The sequence below is a fragment of the Lissotriton helveticus genome, chromosome 3_1 (genome assembly GCF_964261635.1).
Source record: "Lissotriton helveticus chromosome 3_1, aLisHel1.1, whole genome shotgun sequence".
In the NCBI taxonomy this organism is placed as follows: Eukaryota; Metazoa; Chordata; class Amphibia; order Caudata; family Salamandridae; genus Lissotriton; species Lissotriton helveticus.
In genome coordinates, this window is record NC_136061.1 from 114,878,387 (window position 1) to 114,886,992 (window position 8,606).

The 8,606-nt window shown below is 43.6% G+C and overlaps 1 protein-coding gene across 2 annotated transcripts in view; it reads right to left on the reverse strand.

The window, feature by feature from the left end:
• Positions 1 to 8,353, reverse strand: part of KIAA0753 (KIAA0753 ortholog) — a 235,297-nt gene extending 226,944 nt beyond the window's left edge. The window contains exon 1 of one of the 2 annotated variants that reach the window (XM_078679332.1): positions 8,221 to 8,353. The gene's annotated coding sequence lies outside the window, so the exon portion shown is untranslated. Of the gene's footprint in view, positions 1 to 7,913; positions 8,071 to 8,220 lie in introns of those variants that run through there. The other variant, XM_078679331.1, reaches the window with a different exon arrangement.
• Between the last annotated feature and the right edge of the window lie 253 nt (positions 8,354 to 8,606).

Genomic DNA, 8,606 nt, shown 5'->3' on the forward strand with positions numbered 1-8,606 from the left:
AGAGACAGGACTATGTCTTCCTACCGAAAAGAGAGGTAGGAGAGATACATAAAGCAGAATATCTTGCCAGAGGTCTGTCGGATCATTCCCCACTCCCCATACAAATAGGAGGTAGACAGCAATACATGAACGCGCATTGGAGACTAAATACATGGAATCTGCAAAACAAGACTATACTAAGGGGCCTAAAGGCAGACACAATAATCTTTTTTGAAGAAAACCTAGGATCTGTAGAATCGAGAGTTACAATATGGGAAACATACAAAAACGTTTTTAAAGACAGAGCCCAAAACCGCATAGCGTGCGAGAAGAAGGTGGATCCTATAAGATTAGAAAAACAAATTATAGCCCTGGAAAAATAGAACATAAAGATCCCCTTATACTCAGGCAACTCCTAGACACGCCGCATGCCCCCGATATCGTAGAATATCTGACAGTGGTGTAAACACCAACACTTGACGACACTGACAGAACGGGATTGGAAGGAGACATCACAATTGAGGAAGTTAGAGATGCTATAGCCCGACTACCCCTAGGAAAGACCCAAGGACCTAACAGTATACTTGATATGACTACAATAGTACTGATTCACAAACAGGGGAAACTGAAAGATAAATGTGAGTCCTACTGCCCAATATCCCTTCTTAACATAGATGGAAGATATTGGCGACCATCCTGGCTGCAAGACGGCACCAGGTCATAACAACACGGATACATAATGACCATTCTGAATTTCTGCCAGGCAGAGCTACTAGGTGGAACCTAAGACAAAACCACAATTGGACAATGCAGGTGAAAAATCGTGAAACCTCGCATCTACTATTATCACTGGATGCGGAAAAAGCGTTCAACGCCTTTCACTGACCCTTCCTCGAGGTAGTTTTAACAAACTTTGGCCGAGGTCGAAAATTTAGAAAATGGGTAGGACTATTATAGAAGTACCCTAGAGCGAATGTTCGGGTGAACGGGCAAACCTTCATGGATTTCCCCATACGACGCGGGGCGAGACAGGGATGCCCCCTGTTCCCCCTGCTCTTTGCCCTCACGGTGGAGCCGTGACGTTAGCCTGTTCCGTCTGCCAACATCCAGAGATACATGGTTTCCAAATCAGCCCAGAGGACACCATTGAAGAACAGATCTCTCTCTATCCGTACGACATCCTTTTATACATAACGCCACCAGACAAAACAAATCCCATTTTATTTCACATAATAGATACATAAGGACAAAACTCTGGATATAAAATAAACTGGCACAAATCAGTGATCTATAGCCTTGGTGAGCTGACCTCGTGGCCCGTACTCCCCAGAGATCTCCTGGTGGCACACAACGGGTTCACATACCCGAGGAATCTTCCTCACCACAGACAGAGACCTTTGCTACCAAAAATATATAAATAGTTTACCCACGAAATTCAAGGGAGACTCACACAGATGGAAATTACTACCACTCACTATACTGGGTAGAGCCGCCATGCTTGAAATGATAACCCTACCGCAATTTCTTTACGCTCTGCAAAACACATACTACTCCCTCCCACGATTGATATTCCACGAAATAGTCGCTGAATTACATTCACTCATGTGCTTAGGGAAAAAACCTACAATAGCACTCCATACGTTGCAGTGCAATCAATATAATGGAGGGATATCACTGCCGGACATGGAAGCCTTCTACTGGGCGGGACACATAACGCCAATAAATGATTGGATACAAACTGGAGAGAGAAACCATGCAAAGACGTATATTCCTCCATTACATATACGCAGGTATGGGCATGGGGGAAGTCCTACCAGCCACCTAGGCCACAATAGGGGCATGGGGAAGAGCAACGATGGGATGGGATCATAAACTCACTAAAGAAATACATTGAAAGAACTGAAAAACTAAGAGAATTTGGGGAGTGGTAAACCTTAGGCATTTCCACAATAGGAGACATTATCAACAAATGCAAACCCAAAGGTTTTAGCGCCTCAGGACAGAATTCTCATTACAACCAACCCAGTTCCTTAAATATGCTCAGATTAGGCATGAATGGCATGCAGAAAACACAAAAGACACCCCCCTACCAGACTGTGCACCACTAAGATTACTCCAGGAGCACCTCACGACAAAGGCAGTATCGTTCACCTACAATTTCCTAAATAACAATGCCACAGATAGACTAGGCAAGCTGAGGACCACTTGGGAAAAATATAGGCATAATGGGGGAGGTGGACTAGAAGGCAGCCCTGATGCACCCTAGAGAGGTTGCAATTTCGTCTTGTCTCTGACTTATCCAATCCAAAGTATTACGTAGGGCCTCGTACGACTGGGCCAGACTACACAAGATAGGCCGAGTAATGGATGCAATATTTCATCGTTGTGGACAGGAAGTAGGAGATTTTCACCACACTATATGGGAATGCGCAATTAAACAGCAATACTGGAAGGCGGATATAATGAACTTAACAAAATATTGAAGACTAGTATAGCCCTAGACCCAAATGTATATCGTTAGGAATCTTGAAAGACAGATGTGGGCAGACCACAATTGCTCTTCAGTACACTAGGACTAGTGGTAGCGAAAAGAGATGTCGCGAAACGGTGGGGGGGGGGGGGGGGACACAAGGCAAAAGGACGGGCAAATTTTTTTTCCAACCTGGTTTGGGGTAGCTGGAGGCAATATTATGGGCTGGATGTAATGATGGATGTTGATCAATCGGGATCTGAATGAAACATACTCTATCTTATGGCATAAAGCATGGGGGAAAGGTGTGGCGCAGCGGCCAGAGTGACTGACTCCAGAACCCGGGGCTCACGGTTCAATCCCCAGCTCCGGCGGAAGATGAGCTAAGCACCATGTGACTCTGGGCAATTGCTTGCTTAATCTTCCCGACGGTCCCCAGCGCCAAGAGACCCCAACGGGTGATTGTTCGCGCTTTACAAATGTGGATTAATATTATTATTATAATAATGAGGGGCATCCTTGTCTTGACTACCGGGGAAGATGGCATTGTATTGTGGGGTGGAGGGGGCATTTACACAGACTGTTTTAAGTTATGCCTGTCTATGGAGAAAAGGACACAGTGAAGGCATCGTCGACATATTGTTCTTCACTGAGATACTAATGTATGGTGCTGTGCAACTGTAGTTGAATTCTGCTCTGGTTTAACTGTTTGGAAAAAAAGCAATACAAATGCCCCTCCCAAAAAAATGGTTTTATTGTTTCTAAATTAAATTCAATAAATAGATGAATCATATTGCAGCATATCCAAACACACAGTTTAAGAGGCATTGCTTTCCCATACTTGCAGGCTATTTACACTGCAGATCCTATGAACCATGGCTCCACAAGCCAGCACTTTCCCTTCCTTCTAGGCTTTGTCTCTATAATTCATATAGAGACCCCAGATTTTCTCTGATTTTTTTGGGGACAACCCCTGCTTTTGGATGCATATTTTATCTGGACTATTGCTTCGGAGGCAATGTACGCCATACATATCGCCACAGGGGGGCCATATCTAATAAGGATAACCAAGGGACCATCAGTTCCCCAACAAATCAACATAAGCCTAATTCCTCCACATTTACACTTTGTGGAGAAAAGACCACAGAGGTGGTTAGCAAACCTCTGTGCTATCTTCCTATGTAGATTTTGAGTCTACTTTAGCACAATAGCTTCCTTGCAATGCGATTGAAGTAGCTCAAAAACATTATGTACAGAACAATTATCCATCACCTTCTGCCTGTGGCCGATTTACTACTATCATAAAACAGGATCCCTGGGGATCTCTCTCATCAATATGGGGACAGCATGCATGGCAGTGGCCCGACCAATCAACCTGTGTCTGACTAGTTATGTTCTATTAATTTCATCAATTCAACCTCCCTTGCAAAACGGTGTACCTGCGGGAACCAGAACTGGCAGCAGCAGTCAAATATGTAATAACATATAGAGGTGTACCAGTCTAGTGGTTGATGTGGGGGTGTAATCTGAGGGGCATGCCGTGCCCATACGTTTTTAATTTAAAAAGAAACAGTTCCCCTACTATTTATGAAAAGACAACCCTCCCGCATGGTAAATTCCGACAGCTGAAGTGCTTTAGCTGAAATGTTAGGCAGGGAGTCTCCTGTCCTGTGAAACCAGGGGAGGAGCAGACAACTGTACAAGCCATCTTGCCATGGTGCCTCCTGACGGATAACAAGCATTTGCAATGCAATAGGTCTCGCATTATTTAAGTTTGAGCTATTATTATTGTAAATGGCAATGTTTTTTGCTTTATGCTATAGTTTTCTTATGTACATAAAAAGCTACATATAAAGTATTTGTTGTTAAAATTATTTATGCAGTATTTAAATTTGTTTGCATAAAAGATTACAAGAATATCTTAGCAAAAAAGTTAAACTTTTTAATGGTAATTGACTAAATGTCCATTTGTACATTTTAATTTCAAATAGGTAAGTGTAAACATCACAAATATATTGTGCAAACAGTGCAAAATATTTTAGCCATAAATATTTTTGTTTTACGAGGTAGTTTGTAAGAAAATGATTGTAAAAGGCAAACACTGTAATTAAAATGTAACATATAACAGTACAGTTATGGCTAGTAAACATACATTAGTAGTATAGTATAATTGTAAACAAGATGTAAATAAGACTACAGAAATTAGCATGAATTATCACTTTAATATCAACTTTACAAACATTTTGAAAACACGATCACAGCTGGTAATCATGCATTGGCTTGTTATTACAAGCATTTCATTTTAATAAATATTTCTGATTCCCAAAAACAAATATGACAGTCTCTCAAAATAATGGCTTTTCAGTTTTAGTTGTATCTTTGATCTCCATGTCATCAAGTACTCATGAATATTACTGCCCCATGGACAGAGTCTGGCTTTACATGTCTACATATCAACATCCAATTCCATGAACACCCATCGCATGCCAGGGATGACCATCACCGCTGGTGAAGAGAAGCACAATTGGGTCAAGAATGCCCACAATACGTTGTGGTCCCATTATACCAGGGATGGGCTCAATAATGCCAAAGATGCCAACATCATGCCAAGCATTGCTAGACTAAAAGTGGGAATAATTCTAACAGGGACACCACCAATAAATTAAGAAGGAACACCATTACGCTAAGGCAAGCATTACCGCCTTCGGGTAAAGTCCGCGCTATATAAAAATGCATAAATACATGAATAAAGAAATACCGCCTTCGGGTAAAGTCCGCGCTATATAAAAATGCATAAATACATAAATAAATAAATACCGCCTTCGGGTAAAGTCTGCGCTATATAAAAATGCATAATTAAATAAATAAATACATACCGCAAAACATCCTCGTTACTCTGCCGGCCTGCGACCAGGAAGTCAGGCAGGCCGGCGCGACACCCGGAAACAGGAAGTAGGAGGGCGGGAGCCTACCCCGCCTCCCACGGAAGAGCCGCGATTGGAGCCGTGTTGGGAGCAGGGAGCACCGGAGCAGGCAGGAGCCTACCCTGCGCCCCGGTGCCGAAGGAGGGAAGAAGAGTCCTGCTGCCGGGCCTTGCAGCTGAGGAGAGGAAGCCGGTGAGTGCGTTGCTGAGCGGCGGGCGGGCGGAGGGAGAGGAGCATGTAGGCGCGGGGGGGGGGGGGGCCTGTGTATGTGTGTGTATGTGTGTGCGTGCGTGTGTGTATGTGTCTTGGAGTGCGTGTGTGTGACTGTGGGGGAGGGGGTGTGTGTGTGAGCGAGTGTCTGTCTGCGACGTGTGTGTGTGTGTGTGTGTGTCTGTGTCTGTGTGCATGCATGCATGCGCGGTAGGCTGGGAGGGCGGCGCATGCGCAGTAGGCTGGGAGGGCGGCGCAGGACGGAACGTGCGCGTTCGCGCAGCCAAATCCGACTGCTAAAAATCGTGCCAGTTTTGTGTCCCTCATTCCCCGGCATCAGCCGACTATAAGTCTCCGTCCCTGTTCCAGGGCGAGACCTAAAAATGTAAATGTGTGCAGTTGGTCAATCTGTAAATGTAAAGAGCGATTGGAAGCCTGTATTGGTTTTAATTGATTAAATCACTTGAAGCTTCCTGATGATACACATTTATTCTTTTTGAGAGGTATTGTCAGGGAGTTACGAGCAAAGCTGTGTAGTATGTGCTTTTAAAAAATAATATGTAAAATGTGCTTTCTGGTGACACACATTTATTCTAATGAGCATTGTAAGAGCTATGCTGTGAAGTGTGTACTTTTAAAATACAGTTACAAAAAAGACTGCACTATCTATATTTTGTAAACACTTTATCTCAAACTTTTTTGCGCATTTTGTAGCAGCATATCTTATACTGTGTGTAATGCAAGTTTAAAATAATGACTTGCATGTTCACAGTGCTTTCTATCACAGACTGGGACTGGTAGCACTAAACATACACAAGTGACTATACTCCACTGCATCAACCAGGATTCAATTCTGTGGCTCTTTAGTGCACTGAACTAACTGATAGAAGTTTCATAATGTATGATGGTGCATATCACACTGAATATCATAACTTGTAGTTAATTTTCATTTAAGCTGTGAATTATTTTATATATATTTACCGGAAGGTGAAAAACCTAAAAAAAATACCGAATACTTTGTTTTTTAACCACACCTTTGACCACGCCCACTCATACCGCCTTCTGCACTCAGCATCACAGTTACCATACTTTGTTTATTGCATTTCGCCCACTGTACCAGTCAGTCGCCAGTGGAGTCTGTATGCTATTAGGTAGCTGCAGTAAACTTACATAACCAGCCTTTTAACAAAGCAATAAATCTGTTCCCCTATTAGTAAAAGATCCTTAGAAAGCATCATATACCTTCGAGTAACCATGGAGGATAAGATTGGGTGGTTTTGGAGGGACAGCTCATAGACAACAACAGAGTTGTAGCAATTTTTGGAGGGTGAGGAAGTTCTTAGAGTGAGTGATTTCGCAAAAGAATATGGGAGGCATTTTGCAAGCCTGCAGGATAGGTTCTCAAATAATGGTGAGCTGGGAGGTATGGTGATGGGCTATTATATTAGTTCAGTCAGGCCTAATAGTCAGCGTCCACGAGACAGCGTGCAGGGCATCCTTTCTAGTCTGAAGTCATAATTTCATTGTGCTAGTTCAAAGTGCCATGCTAGGCCATCCAATAAAACATTGAGAAACCTTCATGGTATCTGTGCACAGACTAAAAGTGATTGGGATATTCTAACACACCATCATTCAGGTAAATGTCTGCCCAGTTCGGTGTCCGTCGCCCAACATCCAAAACGTGTGTGTATCACAAACCAGTATTAGAACGTGACGAATCGTCTGAAATTGCCTCACACCCAGCGACTTATAAATAATAACAAAAAAGCAGATCACAAAACTAACTTCCAGAGAATGGAACTTAGAAAGACCGGAGGCGTTAATGGTGCTTGGGCTACATCTGTGTAATGGTATTGAATCATTAATGAAGAATCGTTCATTTAAACACAACTATGTCATTCTTTTCAAATAGATCTTATCCTCCATTTGTGGCTTTACTTTTTTTCGTTTGTCCTATAGTATGTATGTTTCTAAATAAAATAAATATATTGATACGCTTTCATTTTTGGCTCCATAAAACACTGCACAGCTTCTGACGCCATTATGAATATTATTATTTATTGTGTTGCAGTTTAGTACAGCGCGAACTGAATCCGAAAGTTTGAAACACCGGTTACATTATACAAGGTGTAGTTTCGTAGGTTGTCCTTAGGTCGTGTAAGCTGCTAAATTAACTATCTAGAGAGCTTGTATTTAAAAAGTATAAAGTCAGTGGCAAGAGAATATTATCGGATCCTTCTTAAACAGTATTAAAAGTTAAATGTGCATCACAGGGGTGAGAAATGGGCGAGGGAGCAGAAGACACACGGCCGTTTAGTGGCCCCTCTCACCAGATCAGTGCATCGTCGCACTCATAGAGATCGTTACTTAGCAGCTCCTGGTGAAAGCCAACGATGGGGGGCTGTTGGATCAGGTGAGGGGCCATCGAGCCAGGCGTCGCGAAGCTCTATCAAACCCAAAGCAGCGCTTTCCGTGGTGGAGGCGGGGACATTGAAAGGGCGGGGCCAGAGGAGAAATGTGACCCGCCTTTAACGTGCGTACGGACCGGGTGGCTCTCGGAGACCACCGCGGAACTTGCCGCAAGTCAAAGTCGGAGTCCAGCCATACTAAGGCTGCCTCGCGGAAGGGTCTGCTTACCAGCATCGAAGCCGCTCACGAATCACCGACGCCTTCCAGCTGCCTGAAGACCGAGTTGTTGTCCAAGGAGGATGGGCAGAAGCAGTCACCTCGCAAGGAGTCAGCAGCGTCTATTTCCTGGAGACAAAGCGCCCTTAGCAACGACGTCAGGTCACGTTCGTCACGTGATCCGCAGAGGCGCGAGCACCGAGCGGTTCAAAGAGATGTTGTTGTCAGATGTTAAGAAAAGTGAAAGCCGAAGCGTACCCGGGGCCATAAGCGGGCAACGAGAAGCTGGAACATCTTACATGCAAACATGTTAGAGGAGGAAAGTTGAGAGATAAAAAAAATAAACTCGGGAGAATGTATTTCTCCCATTGACTTCTAGTGAGGCCTGAATCTTCTCT